Raw genomic sequence first — 16,619 nt, forward strand, 5'->3', positions numbered from 1 at the left:
TGTTAGGACCTCAGCATTGTATATAGGAGGCAGCCAGGTGATGGGGTTGAGTGTGGATCCAGATGTGAGATTCTCTGGGTTAAATCCTGACTGTATTACTCATTACCTCTGTGGTTTTGGAGGGGAAGTTACATAGCCTTCTGTACCTTGGCTTCCTCAACTAAAAAAAAAAGTGGGGAAATTAATAGTCTTTACCTTTTAGGTTCTTATAATAATTCAATGAGTTAATACACTTAGGACAGTGCTTCAGACATGAAAAGTGCTCAGTAAGTGTTAGCTATTATTATTATTATTTTTTTTATCATCAACATTAACATCATTGAAACCAAGAAGCCAGATAAAATGAGGTCCAGGGTCATTGGTCACTTGTCACACAATTTTGTACCTGCATGATGCTTTCCAGTGTTCAAAGAACTTTCATAGTCATTATTGTGCAGAATTCCATCCCCACAACATACTGCTGGCTGGTACAGCCAGTTATGCCACCTTTATTTTATAGATTCATTCATTTAGCTCTGTTTATTTTTTTTTTAAGATCTATTTATTTTATTTTTTAAAGACTTATTTATCTATTTTAGAGAGAGAGAGCAAGGCGGAAAGGGGCAAAGGAAGAGGGAGAGAGAATCTTAAGCAGACTCCCTACAGAGCATGGAGCCCCAACACAGGGCTCTATCCCACGACCCTGAGACCATGACCTGAGCTGAAACCAAGAGTTGGATGCCCAACCAACTGAGCCTCCCAGGCACCCCAAGATTTATTTTATTTTAGAAAGAGACAGAGTACATGGGTGCAGGGGGAGGGGCAGAGGGAGAGAATCTTCAAGCAGACTCCCTAATGACCATGGAGCCCGAAGTAGGGCTCGATTCCACAACCCATCAGATCATGACCTGAGCCAAAACCAAAAGTTGGATGCTCAACCAACTGAGCCACCCAGGCGCCCCTGTTTAGCTCTGTTTATTGAGGCCTCTTAAGTACCAGGCACTCCTATGTTCAGAAAATTCAAAGGAAACTTATGGTTCCTGCTCTGCGTTAACAAGAACTGCTTTTGGGAGTGGGTTTTGAGAGGACATTTTACTTTCTACACTTCGTTTGAATTTATATGATAAAAAGATATCACTTTTATGGTGGTGAAGAGTCTAATGGGAAGGCAGGCATGCAAATTACTAATTATAATATGATTGTCATTATAGCAGTATAGACAAGGTCAGTGGACACATAGAAGTTGCAAGAGGAAAGTCAGAGGCTGTCACTTAGGCATGTTGAGTAGAAGCCAGATAAAACATGGGAGAAGGGTGTTTAAGCAGAGAAAGCATGAATGAGTGTGGTTATTTGAGGAAATTACATGTCATTCAGTACTGCCTGACATGCATTGAGGGGCAAATGATAGAAGTTAAGCTATTTGGGTAAGTTGGAGTGAGATAATGAATTTACTAGGCAGAAGTGTTCCCACACATTGCCTACAAGTGACGAGTGCCCATGAAGAATTTTATGTTGGGGAGTAACATGATCGGCTTTGTATCATTCTTTTGGCAGTGTAGGCAATGAAAACTGATAATTTTCTGAAAGGTCAATGTGGTCAAAGCAATAGTAGTGTCAGAACTCAAGTCTTTTGACCTGTGGTTAGCATTTTTCCATTAAACCATGCTGCCTCCTCTATTAGGCAATATATAAAAAAGGTCCCACTATTTACTATATTGATCTGCTAGTGTGAATTTAAATTCATGACTAAGAGGGGTGCCTGAGTGGCTCAGAAGGTTAAAGTTTGCCTATGGCTCAGGTCATGATCCCGAGGTTGTGGCATTGAGCCCCACGTTGGGCTCCCCGCTTTGCGGGGAGTCTGCTTTTCCCTCTCCTTCTGCCGCTGCCCAGCTTGTGCTCACTCTCTCATAAATAAACAAATAAAATCATTAAAAAAATAATAAATTCATGACTAAGAGAATGGGAAAAGATTTCACATAATCATCAAGCAACCTAACCTTGTCTTTTATCTCTTTGGGGGGACATGTCTTTCAGAAGATACTTTTCACTTGAATTCTATCTCCTCATTTGAATGGAAGAGAGCTACAATTCATTCATTTTTCAGATATGTGCAGAGCATAATTTCTACTGAACAATTTGTTCTAGTGCCTCTATCCTTTAAAAATTCATGCAATTTTTGTTAAGTCTAGATTTAAGTTTTGCTGATACACTGTAATCCCATTTCCTCCAGTTCCTTTCATACAGTTGTATATCAAGTCCAAAGATGTATGGACAGCAGCCTTTAAGCAGGAGAGCTTGCTTTTTTTATGAGACAATAACTGCCCTTGATTTGTTTAATCCTCTATTTGATCCCACACCCCTGTCCTCATTAGAGGGCATCAGTCAGCCTAATGCACAGCAAGCTGGCCAGCAGGAAATCTTCCACTTGGTGTGACAATGCTTTTGCTGCCAGTGCTCTCTAACCAGGGTCCATGCCATGGCAGAAGGGAAGAGAAATACAGTCTTGCTCTATTAGCACCCTCTCTTGGCTTTTTCTACCTAGAGCTCTGTCCTATTGATCTAGCAGGACCTTCTTAGAATTCCAAGGGTTTGCCAAGCTCTTCAAATCCTCATGGTTGGTATGATCCTGTGTTACCATCAGAGAATTTATCCTAGAGATGGTATCCTCATTCGGGTAAAATTCATGTCATTGAATGTTTCTTTGCCGTATGTGTTCTACCTCCTTCTTTGCTTTAGCACAAGAAGTGCTAAACTATTCTCTCTTATCAATGACACCATCCACTTTGGAGGATAAGTTCCATTTTTTTGACAATACCCAGCAACATAGTCTTTTATTCATGCACTCACAATTCATTTTTTTAAATTTTATTAATTTATTTGTCAGAGATTTTTTAAAAAGATTTTATTTATTTATTTGAGAGAGAGAGCACAAGTGGGAAGGGCAGGGGGAGAGGGAGAAGCAGGCTCCCAGACGAGCAGGAAGCCTGATGTGGGGCTCGATCCCAGGACCCTGAGACCATGACCCCAGCTGGAGGCAGACGCTTAACTGACTGAGCCACCCCGGTGCCCCCACTCATTAATTCATTTAACCAATTTTTGAATGCTTATTATATGCCAGCCACTGTGCCAGTTACTTGAGGTGCAGAATTGAACAAAACAGATAGGTCCTTCCATCATGAATCTTCTCATCTAGTGCCCCTGATAGAGGGGGTCTGGGTGGGGGTTGGTGATAAAAGTGAAGAAGAACGTGTTAACTGAGACTGGGAGGAAATGGAAGCATCTACAGTTGCCCAAGTTGTAACTGATGCATCTTAAGTAAGAAGTTTAAACATATTTTAATGGTTATATAAGAGCATGATTGCTATTTTCAATTTAATTAAAGGGAAGGCGATATGCTCTTCTTAACAAAATTTCAGTAGAGTCTATGAGAATGGGGCTATTTGCTTAAAAGTTAACACCGTTCCTCAAAAAATTAAATGCAGAATTATCATATGATCCATCAATCCCATTCTGGGTATATATGCAAAAGAATTGAAAGCAGGATCTCAAAGAGATATTTGCACATCCACCATGTTCATTGCAACATTACACAGTTGCTGAGAGGTAGAAGCAGCCCAAGTGTCCATTGACAAATGAACAGATAAGAAAAGTGTGGTTATAGGGGGCGCCTGGGTGGCTCAGTTGGTTAGGCAACTGCCTTCGGCTCAGGTCATGATCCTGGAGTCCCAGGATCGAGTCCCGCATCGGGCTCCCTGCTCAGCAGGGAGTCTGCTTCTCCCTCTGACCCTCTTCCCTCTCGTGCTCTCTATCTCTCATTCTCTCTCTCTCAAATAAATAAATAAAATCTTTAAAAAAAAAAAAGAAAAGTGTGGTTATATACACATAAGGGAATATTATTCTGCCTTTAAAAAGAGGAAATTCTGACACAGGCTACCATATGAATGAACCTGAGTGAAATAAGCCAGTCACAAAAGGACAAATACTGTATGATCCCACTTATATGAGGTATCTAGAGTAATCCAAATCATGGAAACAGAAAGTAGCATGGTGGTGGCCAGGGGCTGGGGGAAGGGAGAAATGAAGAACTGTTGTTCAATGGCTATAGAATTGCAGTTTTACAAGATGAGGAAGTTCTAGAGATCCATTCTAGAATGATATCAATATAGTTAACATGATTAACTGTGCACTTAAAATGGTTGAGGGAGGGGCGCCTGGGTGGCTCAGTCATTAAGCGTCTGCCTTCAGCTCAGGTCATGATCCCAGGGTCCTGGGACCGAGCCCCACATCAGGCTCCCTGCTCTGCGGGAAGCCTGCTTCTCCCTCTCCCACTCCCCCTGCTTGTGTTCCCTCTCTCGCTGTGTCTCTTTCTGTCAAATAAATAAATAAAAAATCTTTTAAAAAAAATGGTTGAGGGAAATTTCATATTATGTGGGATTTTTTTTGCCACAATTAAAGATAAAATTTAAAAAATTTCAAAGTTAACATGGAAGCAACAGTGAGTTCGAGTGATGAATTGGGGTCATTTGAAGGTTGGACTTGCAGAGCTGGCACTGCCAATTCCTAGCTGTGTGACTTTTAACCTCGAATCCTCAGCATCCTTACCTGTAAAATGGAGATATGTCACCACTTCAAAGTATTGCAAGGGTTAAATGAGATGATGTGTGTGCAAATTAGCAAACCCTAAAGCACTATTCAAATGCAAGGCATTTTGATGGTGCGGATGCTGGATTTCTCTATTATCTGGCTTCACCACTGTTTTCTGGTCCTGTGAGGGCATGGTGGGATGTTGAAGGACCTTCTCTCTTCCATTTGTCCTGCTATTTTCTCCACTTCAAGGTTATAGATGTTAGAAGTGGAATGCCTAACATGGTTGCTGATTCTCTTACCAGCAACTGTTCTTCCTGACTTCTCTCCAGGCAAGTTCCTCTTGTCTCCCATTGTCTTATTTTAGTTAACTCAATCATAGAATTAGAGAAATTTAATACAGACATATCAGAAGATTGAATAGCAATGCAAGATAGTGGGCTAACTGCTGACTGGGACCCTGAGAGTAGTTAGGACCCCAGCTGGCCCTTGAAGGAAGGAAAAGGTTTAAGTAAACAAAACAAAGGGAATGGAAGAAAGGGATGGCATTTTTTTTTTTTTAAGATTTTATTTATTTATTTGACAGAGAGAGCAAAAGAGCACAAGCAGGGGGAGCAGCAGAGGGAGAGGAAGAAGCAGGCTCCCTTCCGAGCAGGGAGCCTGATGAAGGACTCGATTCCAGGACACTGGGATCATGACCTGAGCCGAAGGCAGATGCTTAACCATCTGAGCCACCCAGGTGCCCAGGGTTGGCATTCTTGATTGGAGGGAACTTCCTGAGCAAAGTTTGTAGGAAAAAAATAAATAAGGAAAGCTTAGTGGACGAGGAAGACACTGGCCTGCTGGAATGATGAGCCTGAAAGGTGAGAACAGGTACAAATAATAGGGGACTTCAGAAGCAGGCTGAAGGTACTTGATTTTATGCAGGGAGGAGTTTAGTTATTTCAGTTTGAGAGTAGAGGTATGAGCTGTTGAATGCCAGTTTTAGACCCAAATAATTCATGGGCCTAATGCAATTACAATAAAATCTCAATAGGTTATTTAGGATACTCTCCAAAATGATACTGAAATTCAATCCGATGAATCATCAGAGGAGAATAAGTAAGAAAAAGATCTAAAAGTTTAATGAAAAATGACTTGCCTTGTCAATGAACAACGGTGGGAAAATTGGTTATTTGTTAAAAAAAAAGTCAATTTAGGTTCCCATTACACACCTTATAGCAAAATTAATTCAAGCTCAATTAAAAAGTGTACTGTAAGAGACAAAACAAAAATGAGAAGGTAATATATATAGATAAATGTCTGCTCTCTGAGTGGGTAAGGAGTTTATAGAACAACAGAATCTCTGATACGTTTTTGCTGGGACAGTAAATTGGTACAATCATTTAGGAAAGCAATTTGTCCCTATCTTTTGAGGGTGAAGAAACACACAGCCTACGACCTGATTCTACTGCTAGAACTTGAGAAACCATACACTTGGAGATGGGCCTAGGAATGTTCACAGCATCACTGTTCAAAATAGTAAAATGCTGGAAACCAACCACCACAAAGCAACATGAACAAACTCCAGAACATTTGTAAATCGAATACTATGTAGCAGTGAAAGGGAATGATCTAAAGTATCTGTATTAACATGGTTAAATTAAAAGTACATCATGGGGTGCCTGGCTGGCTCAGTCAGTTAAGTGTCTACTTTTGGCTCCAGTCACGATCCCGGGGTCCTGGGACTGAGTCCCGCACTGGGCTCCCTGCTCTGCGGGGAGTCTGTTTCTCCCTCGCCCCTCCTCCCTGCTCGTGATCTCTCTCTCTCTCTCTCTCTCAAATAAATAAATAAATAAAATCTTAAAAAAAATAAAAGCATATCATGTTGAGTGAAAAAATAAGTTACAGAAGATAACATACCAATTATATATATAATACCAATTGTTACAATCTTAAAATATGCAAAAATTATTACATGCTGTTCAGGAATATGTACATATTTAGTAAAAGTGTGACATTAGGGGAATAAAAAGCACCCGATTTAGGGGCATGGGAACCTCTGAGCCAGAAGGGATATGATGGAAAAGGTTACACAAGAGGCTTCCACTGTTCAGGTATTTATTTCTAGAGCTGTGTGGAAGGTACGTGGCGATACATTACATTATTCATTCTGGTGATTTGTAAGTCTAAGATGTTTTGTGAAATAAAGTTTTTTTTTTAGATTTTTTCAAAGATTTAATTAATTAATTTATTTGAGGACAGGGGGAAGGGGCAGAGGGAGAGGCAAGCAGACTCCCCACTGAGCAGGGAACCTGACATGGGGCTCACACTCAGGATCATGACCTGAGCCAAAGTCAGATGCTTAACGGACTGTGTTACCTGGACACCCCGTGAAATAAAGTTTAAAGGTAATATATATTCCTTATGGAAAATGAAAACAAAGGGCACTTGCGTGGTACAGTCCGTTAAGCATCTGACTCTCGGTTTCAGCTCAGGTCATGATCTCAGGGTTGTGAGACTGAGCCCCCCCATTGGTCTCCGTGCTTAGTGTGGTGACTGCTTGAGATTCTCTCTCCTTCTCCCTCTGCCCCCTCCACTTGTGCTCTCTTTCTAAAAATAAATAAAGAAATCTTTTTAAAAAATTAAAACAATATCTAAACATATAATTTAATCATTAACTGCAAACCATGACCAAAGGAATTCACCATTCACAATTCCAGGTATATCCTTCCAGACTTTTTTTGGATCCTTACCTTTTCTAGATATCTATATATTTCATATATCATGTTTTTCCTAATATAAATAGGGTACTGTTTTACATATAATTCTTTAATTCTTGCTTTTTTTCACTTAATATTATAGACACCTCTCCATATAAATACATATACATGTCCCTCATATTTAATGGCTATATAATGTTCCATGGCATGAGTATGCTATAATTTTACTATCCCTCAACTGATACATACTTAGGTTGTTTTTATTTTTTGTTATTAAAATTCTGCAATAAATATCCTTGATGAACCTTAGGAATATTTTTGTTTGAAAGATTTTTCAGGAGGAGGAATTTTTCAGGGAAAGACTTTTTAAAGAATTTTGCTTAGCAATGAAAGAAATCTCCAAGGAATTATCATATACTTGTCTATGTAAAATCAGTATATAAAAAATGCATTTAAGTAAATCACAAAAGCACTAAAACTACAATAGAAGCAAAGAACACCAATAGATAATTTGCAGAAAACAAATACAAATGACTATCAAATATGTGGAAAATATTTTAACTATTCTAGCTCTGTGATTGAAAAGATGAAAGTGATAATCATTTTCAAATTTTTGGCCTATAAATTTAGACAGGATGAGAAAGGAAGTAATCATGTTGGCAAAGTGGCAGAACAATCAAGAACTTAAAAATGAGGGGCACTTGGGTGGCTCAGTTGGTTAAGCGTCTGCCTTCAGCTCAGGGGGTGATCCCAGGGTCCTGGGACCAAATCCTGCATTGGGCTCTCTGCTCAGCAGGGAGTCTGCTTTTCCCTCTACCCCTCCCCCCTGCTCATGATCTCTCTCTCTCTCTCTGATAAATAAATAAATAAAATCTTTAATAAAAATTTTTTTTAAAAATTGAAAAAAAAAAAAGAACCTGAAAATGTTTGGGGCACTTGGGTGGCTCAGTTGGTTAAGTGTCCCACTCTTGGTTTTGACTCAGGTCATTATCTCAGGGTCATGGGATCGAGCCCCGTGTGGGGCTCTTGTGGGGCTCTGTGTTTAGCGCAGAGTCTGCTTGAGATTTTCTCCCTCTGCCCCACCCTGCATGCTGGCGTGCATGCGCTCTGTCCCTTTCTCAAATAAATAAAATCTTCCAAAAAAAAAAAAAACTTAAAAAATGTTCATATTCTTAGTTCATTAATTCTACCATTATAAATTTAGTTTGAAAAATTAAGGTGTTGTTAGTAGACAATCACTGTGTGTTATTTTGGGGCAATAACAGCAGAGAGCCCCCAACATTCATTTTGTGCAACATGACTGATATCCTGACCACAGCCGACTGGACTACCATAGGTACCTGACCTAAGCTGGGCCAGGGTCTCCTTCTGGGGATCCCAGCTGAACTCCTGGCTGTTCTCTGCAATCAAGACAATGCAAACGCGGGCGCCTGGGTGGCTCAGATGGTTAAGCATCTGCCTTCATGATCCCGGGGTCCTGGGATCGAGTCCCGCATCGGGCTCCCTGCTAGGTGGGGAGACTGTTTCTCCCTCTGTCTCTGCCTCTCTCTCTCTGTCTCTCTCTCTGACTTTCATGAATAAATAAATAAAACATTAAAAAAAAAAGACAATGCAAACGTGAGGGCTTGATCTGCCATTTTGTACCACATGGCCTGGCCCTCAGAGAAAGCCCCTTTGTAGTGTGACAAAAATTGGAGCACAGTCACAGCAAGAGACAGAAACCAAGAAAGACCCCGGGAGTGTTCCTGGCCTGCAGCAAGTCCCTGCTCACTGAGGCAAAGTGCAGCCCTGCCCAGAATTCTAACAATTCCCCTATTTTGCTTACACTGGTTCCCATAAGTCCCTGGTAAGCCCCCTGTTGCTCTGACTCAAGAGAGAGAACCGTGGATTCTGCCCTGTTTCTCAGTATCCTAGCACTTAGAGAAGCAGCAGGAATATCCTAATTTCAGACTCTGACTCTGGAGGTGTCCTGGGAAGAGAAGAAGGGATGGAAGGAAGAATTTAACATTGTTGTTTTTTTTTTTTTAAGATTTTATTTATTTATTCGAGAAAGAGAACATGAGAGAGCATGAGAGAGAGAGAGCGTGTGCACAGAACGGGGGAGTGGGAGAGGGAGAAGCAGACTCCCTGCTGAGCAGGGAGCCTGATGCGGGACTCCATCCCAGGACCCTGGGATCACAACCCGAGCCGAAGGCAGCCACTTAACTGACTGAGCCACCTAGGTGCCCTGCATTGGTTGAGCACTTATTAATTAAATGAAAATAATCTATATGACTCACTTTGGATAGTTCCTGGCCCATAGTAAAGAAGACCTTAAACAAACACAAACAGGGTGCCAAGCCAGGAGTGAATGAGAGTTCTGAGTGTCACAAGGTTCAGCTTAAGTATCATCTCCTCTTTTTCCCTTATTTTTTTCCATTTTCCCCTCCTGGTCACAAGATTCACTGGGCTCTGGAATTTCATAACAATTAGCCCTCGATCATAACATCTTATAAATACACCAGAGAGATAGTACTTACGTCTTACTCAGAGTTGAATTGCCCCAGGGCACAGGGTAGGTAGGTACTTAAATGTTTGGAATGAATGCATGAGAGAACGATTAAATAAAAAAAGAAAAATTTGGTTAGGAAAGTTCTCCTGTATTAAGTGTTTGAAAGGCTTATTGAAATGTACTTACCATGGTGATGAGGATTTCTCTTGAGGCAGAACATTTGCCACAGTCAGCCTATGAAACCAGTGACTTCTAGTTAATTATAAAGTTTTTTCCTCGAGAGGTCAAGACAGCTAGAATTTTATACTTTGACTGAATCTCTTCCAATGCTTGTTTTACAAAAATACTTTTTCGGGCGCCTGGGTGGCTCAGTTGGTTGAGCGACCACCTTCGGCTCAGGTCATGATCCTGGAGTCCTGGGATCAGTCCCGCATTGGGTTCCCTGCTCAGCAGGGAGTCTGCTTCTCCCTCTGACCCTCCCCCCTCTCATGTGCTCTCTCTCCGTCTCTCATTCTCGCTCTCTCAAATAAATAAATAAATAAAATCTTCAAAAATACTTTTTCATAAGTACTTTGTTCCAGTTGCCAACTGGTTTGTTAACTGGGTCACTAACCTTCCCCAAATCTGAGACTAAAAGCTTTCTTGGCGTAGAAGAACCATCAAACAAAACAGTTTCAAATACTTGAGGTGACTATGACCATTATCCTTGTTTTCAAAGCTCTTTAAACCTAAATTCTAAGCAAACAAACAAACAAACTCTTTTGAAGAAGAAGGTTGACTTGGATCCATACTGCAAGCTAACTCTACCAGCAAAGTGTGTTTCTCACCAAGACAGAATGGGGGTTGTTATTTTGGAGAGAGACAAATATCAAGGGAAATGAGTGGAAAGCCTTCATGTTTTCTATATATTCTACACAGCACAAACCTGATTCTGTAGATTTCCAGTGGGACGGGCAGTAAAATAGTTTAGAATTTCAGTGCCTTCTAGTCTTAACTCCTGCCCAGGTTTTGCCACTTACTAGGTGTATAACGTTGGGAAAGAAACTAAACTTTCTGTGTCTTGGTTTTTGCATCTGTAAAATGGGACAAAATTCCTACACCAATGGGTTATTGCGAGGAGAATACGTACAAAATGTCTGGCACAGTTTCTGGCTCATAGTGTTCAATGAATGGGAGACCGTGTTGATAAGGCCAAAAGACTTGGCCCACTGTTTCTACTTTCTTTTCTTTATGACCTTGTATAAGACACTTAACTTCTCTATCTTATTAGTCTCTCCTTCTGTGAAATGGGAAAATAGTAGCTTTATATTCAATTACTTGGACATATTGTTAGCAAACAAAGATTTAAAGACAGAGGCAACTTGGTACAGTGCAAAGAGGTCTGGTCCACGGACCCCTGAGTGGCTCAGTCATTTAAGCATCTGCCTTTGGCTCAGGTCATGATTCAGGGTCCTGGGATCAAGTCCCCTGGTAGGCTCCCTGCTCAGCAGGGAGTCTGCTTTTCCCTGTCCCTTCCCTCCTTCCCGCGCCCGGCTCTTGCTTGCTCTTTCTCTCAAATAAATAAATAAAATCTTAAAAAAAAAAAAAAAGAGGTCTGGCCCTTGGAAAAACCGGGTTCAAATTGTGGTTCTAATAGTTACTAGCTGTGTGACACTGGATAACTTCTCTGATCCTCACGTTTTTTATTTATAAATTAGAAATACTATGTATCTACAGGGGCACCTGGGTGGCTCAGTTGGTTAAGCATCAGACTCTTGATTTCAGCTCAGGTCACAATCTAGGGGTCATGAGATTGAGCTCTGCATGGGGCTTGTGGCTCAGTGGGGAGTCTGCTGGAGATTTTTTCTCTCTCTCTCTCTCCCTCTGCCCCTCTCCCCACTCACTCTCATGCTCTCTCTATCAAATAAATAAATAAATCTTAAAAAGAAATACTATGTATCTACAGAGTTAAGGTTCCCATTAAATAGCGCATATGAAAGTGAATTAAATTACTATACACGTTTGTAGATATTATTGCCAGTACCATACAAGATTGTATATGTGGTCCTTACTGATTTATTTTGTAACAGTGTGCTCAGATTTAAATTTTCACCCTCTTTTGGTTGTCTTGAGCTTTTAGAACACTTTAGCAGTAATTTACCCTATGTTCATAGGTAATCCTGGAGTCCTGGGATCAGTCCCGCATTGGGTTCCCTGCTCAGCAGGGAGTCTGTTTCTCCCTCTGACCCTCCCCCCTCTCATGTGCTCTCTCTCCGTCTCTCATTCTCGCTCTCTCAAATAAATAAATAAATAAAATCTTCAAAAATACTTTTTCATAAGTACTTTGTTCCAGTTGCCAACTGGTTTGTTAACTGGGTCACTAACCTTCCCCAAATCTGAGACTATAAGCTTTCTTGACGTAGAAGAACCATCAAACAAAACTCTATTGATACCTCAAAAATAATGTTCTCTCTCTACGATAGAGAGATGAGAACCTTAGAAGCAACATTCAACCATAGGCTGCATTTCCTGAAACCTGGCCTTGGTGTTTTAATGGATACAATAAAAACAACCTATTGAAAAGAAGCAGTTTGCTAAGAATAAAGCTCATTTTCTCATTTGGTAGATCACTGCACTGTTTTTCCTCATGCAGGTGTATTTTAGGGGCACTTAATTCTAAAAGTATAATTCCTTTTTTTTTCTTAAGATTTTATTTATTTGTCAGAGAGAGAGAAAGAGCACAAGCAGGGGAAGCGGCAGGCAGAGGGAGAAGCACGCTCCCCGCTAAGCAAGGAGCCTAATGAGGGGCTAGATCCCAGGACTCTGGGATCACGACCTGAGCTGAAGGCAGACGCTTAACCGACTGAGCCACCCAGGTGTCCCTAAAAGTATAATTCTTAAGAATATCTGCTTTGAGTCTTAAAAATAAAAGCCAACAAATAAGCTAGACTTGATGAAGTACGTTAGGGAAGAATTCCCAGCAGGGTCACTTGAAATGGTTGCCTTTCATGCTTAAGATCAGATTTTGTCTAAAGATTTCATTTAGCACAACTCCTAGAAAACCCCAGATCCAGGGTCTAAGAGTAAACCGAGGCTTGGTGAGGTTAAGTGACTTGCATGTGTATTATAAGTCAGGGTTCTTTTGGCATGTTATAGAAATTCAACTCCAAAGTCACTTAAACAAAAAAGGGAATATACTGGCTCATATAATTGAAACTACCTTCAAACAGAACCGAATCCAGCAGTTCCAATTGTGTTGTTAAATCCTGGCATTGCCAAAGTTACCTCTACAGTATTGTATTCCTCATGTAAATCTGACGACTACCCTATGAGTTAGGAAGTGTTAGTCTGTCCACTTACAGGCAAGGAAACCAAGGCTGTGACCAGTGGAGGAGGAGGAGGGAGATGGTGACATGTAGCTCCAATTTATATCCCTTCTATGGTTTTTGTTCCAAGAGGAAGAAAGGTATCCCTCTCCCAGCGTTCGCGGAGCAAATCTTGGGGAAGATCCAATTAATCTCCTTGGGTCCTGTCCCTATCTCTCTCTCGGGAGGAAGGAGATTAGCAGCATGGTTACCCATCCACCAGGATCACATGAAGTAAGGGGTGTGGTCCTCCAAGGAAAGGCAGGGGTGGGCGGGAAGCAGATACCTACCACATCAAGTCTAGGCCATTACTAAGCGCCGGGCTAGGACAGAAATCAGGACCTTGTTCCTAGCACAGTTCTGGAGGTTACAGAGAGGAAGAAAAATAGCTAAGTTTAGAGCAAAAATAGTTTGGGCCTCTTTTAAAGGAATGTCAATTAGAAATGAAGATAAAGCTCTGAAATGATGTTAAGTCAAATGACCATTTTTTTCACTTTTAGAAGTATATGGATATTATAAGATGCAAATTCTTGTTATTGCTAATGAATGCTTTCACACACAGTCTATAATTTAGCATGGAAGTGGATTGAAAGGCATGCCTCATTTCCTTGCTTCTTGTTTTCTTCCTGTCACGATGGGGCATGCCGGAATGAAATTTCGAGGGAAAAAAACTTTCTTGAAGTTTCTAGATGGATAAAAACTATCAAAATACAAACGAAGTGGATGATTATGGTCATAACTAGTGTTTGTTGAGCAGTGAACATGTGCAACACACGTGTCACGTAGTAAACGTATAACCTCATGTAAATCTGATGACTACCCTATGAGTTTGGAAGTGTTAGTCTGTCCACTTACAGGCAAGGAAACCAAGGCTGTGACCAGTGAATAATTTGCCCCAGCTCCCGACTGTCTGAGCTGGGATTCTACCTCAGGTACCTCTGATTCCAGAGTCTGTGTTATCAGCATTGTGCTTATAATTAGTTATAGCTTTAGTTCATTTAATTGTGTAATTTAACTATTTTAAAAGCAAAATTGTTGCTTGTGGGTCATTATTTTGTTTTACCCTGTGTGAAGCAAAGTGCGCTTGAAGCTGGCTTTCTCTTCCCCCATCAGTGACATAGGGCCCCTCTTCCTGTCTTGATCCACCAGTGACCTAGGGTCTCTCACTGCTAGGTAGGAAACTGGAATACTTTAAATCTCAAGCCATAATTATACACATTAATCACATGGAAAACCACAAATAACCTATAACCCAGAGGCGCATCTGAAAAGGCAACTGTACTACTTACAGTGTGACCCAAGTGGGGCGCCTGGGTGGTTGGTTAAGTGTAGACTCTTGGTTTCAGCTTAGGTCATGATCTTGGGGTTGTGGGATCGAGCCCTGCATCGGCTTCTGTGCCCACCGTGGAGTCTGCTTGAAATTCTCTTTCCCTTTCCCTCTGCCTCTCCTGCTCATGCTCTTTCGCTTGCTGTTAAAAAAAAAAAAAAAAAAATCCTTAAATTGTGACCTAAGAAAATGTCACTGCTGAGGGTGTTGCCACTGTAGATAAATGTGTCTCAAAGAAATATAACAGCAGAGTCCCCTGTCTACACCAGCTGTGTAATTTCCTTGTTTTTCCAGAGAGTGGCTCTTGCCTCAGGCTTTTTCACCTCTCTTCCCTCTCAGCCCAAACCCCACTTCCCTAATACACACACACTGGGCTAGTCCACCTCTATGATGATGTCTTATCAGTGTAGGTCTTTTCCTCCTCTGCTGGTTGATAACTGGTTTGATGATGTTTCTGCTTATTATCTGACCCTTCTTTAGTTCACCACCTACCATTTGATAGTCTCCGCCTTCTGGTCTCATCATGTGACTAGCCCACCAGTAGATTCACGATAAGCTCAGCCTTGCTATCTGGGAAGTGAGTGCTTTCATCTGATAGCAATGAAGTATTTTGTCACTTGATAATGGCTTCCCAGATGACTATAATGTATTGCTTTTTGTATTATCCAGAGTAACAAGTCTCCAAACTTTTTTGATCATTCATTCCTATCAATATATTTTTTGGAAGCAATTCTTAACCAAAGATATGTGTATTTATTTATAAAGTACAAACATATGCTTTCATTTATAACTCAGTCACAATATATGCTTAGGGTGAAAGGTATTGTTAATGACAGTGGATATAAATCCTCATTCAAATAATCTCCCTGATGAATTTGACCTATTTTTTAGAAAATTTGGTTAGACTAGATTGTTATTTTAACTTTGAAATGTGGCTGTCAAAGATCTAGTATTAGAAGTGTTAGTTCTGCGGTGTCTGTTTTCCTGTGGTTTCTTTGCAAAAGACCCTGGTAAAATTGCTTGTCTGTTTTCTACAGGTTAGTTTAATTAAGCCTAGGTAACACCATCAGTAAATCCACTTAGTCGAACCTAGCAGATTGCACTAAGTCACTACCTGTTGACCCGGACTGACTGGGTGGGATTGCCACTGCTCACCCCTGGAATGGGTACTTCCACTTTTCCTTGAGGACATCTCCTATGCTGTTCTAGGTCAGGAGAGGATTGTATGGACTGAGTGCAGGGTCACTTATTCTGTATATAAAATATTAATTGATCTTAATGACTACTTTTCAATTAGAATTAAGCATAAGCAGATGTCCTCATATTCTATTCTTCTGCATTCCAAATGGATTGCCTTGTACTATTCCTGCAACATATACAACCCTGGCTTGCATGGACCTCCTTAGAAAATGTCCAAGGAACAATTTCTCACATAGGCAAGGATGTCCCCATTTTAAAAGACCTGCTCATTTCAGTTACTCAGCCATTTTATAGAAAATGAGTTTTGAAATGAATTCTTTATAGAGATCCATAATTTTCAAGCAAAATCCCCACTCTGCAAAATGTGAAATGTTCTAAGCAACAGCTGTGAGCATTTCAAACATGCACTACTCTTTGACGGTCCAACTGTTGCCAAGGGAAATGGAGTTGGCTTTAAAATCTTCCTTGGTTTTAATTCTGCATTTCCCTCAATCACAGATTGAGCAAAAAAGTTCTCCATGGCTGGGACACTGAGCTTTTCATGAAGACTGGCATATGAAATCGAGATGCAAAAATGTAGTTTCTTGAAGGTAAGGAGAATGGTATTCTAGCCAGTTTTATAAGGCCTAGTGATGAACTTTGCAGGGCAAAAATGAGCACCATCTATACAGTGGCCAATCATCTGAAGTCAGTAGGGGGAAACTGCTTCTAAGAAAGACATCTTTTCCTGTTTCCCATTTGTTCAAAACCGATCTTTTTAAAAAATCTTTCAATGGCACAAAATTTTTTTTTCCCACTCGAGATCCATTTATGGGAGTGTGAATAAGAATTTGCAACACCTGAGTGTTAACACAGACAAGAAATGCATTTTTTTGTTACTCGTACATATGGTACATAGTTTTATTAACTGTGTAGAAAACATGATAAAATGCTGAGGGGGAAAAACTAGACTACAGAACAACATACAAAATTAAGGAAAAAAATACAGGAGG

General features: G+C 40.6%; 1 long non-coding RNA gene across 1 annotated transcript in view; it reads right to left on the reverse strand.

Moving 5' to 3' along the window:
- Positions 1 to 16,619, reverse strand: part of LOC148163874 (uncharacterized) — a 34,519-nt gene that overhangs the window by 16,887 nt on the left and 1,013 nt on the right. The window contains exon 2 of the long non-coding RNA XR_015768492.1: positions 14,390 to 14,569. This is a non-coding gene — a long non-coding RNA (uncharacterized LOC148163874). The remainder of the gene's footprint in view (positions 1 to 14,389; positions 14,570 to 16,619) is intronic.

This window comes from Eumetopias jubatus, unplaced genomic scaffold (genome assembly GCF_037043125.1).
Source record: "Eumetopias jubatus isolate StellerSeaLion01/CBP00866 unplaced genomic scaffold, mEumJub1_p1.0 scaffold_7, whole genome shotgun sequence".
Lineage (NCBI taxonomy): Eukaryota > Metazoa > Chordata > Mammalia > Carnivora > Otariidae > Eumetopias > Eumetopias jubatus.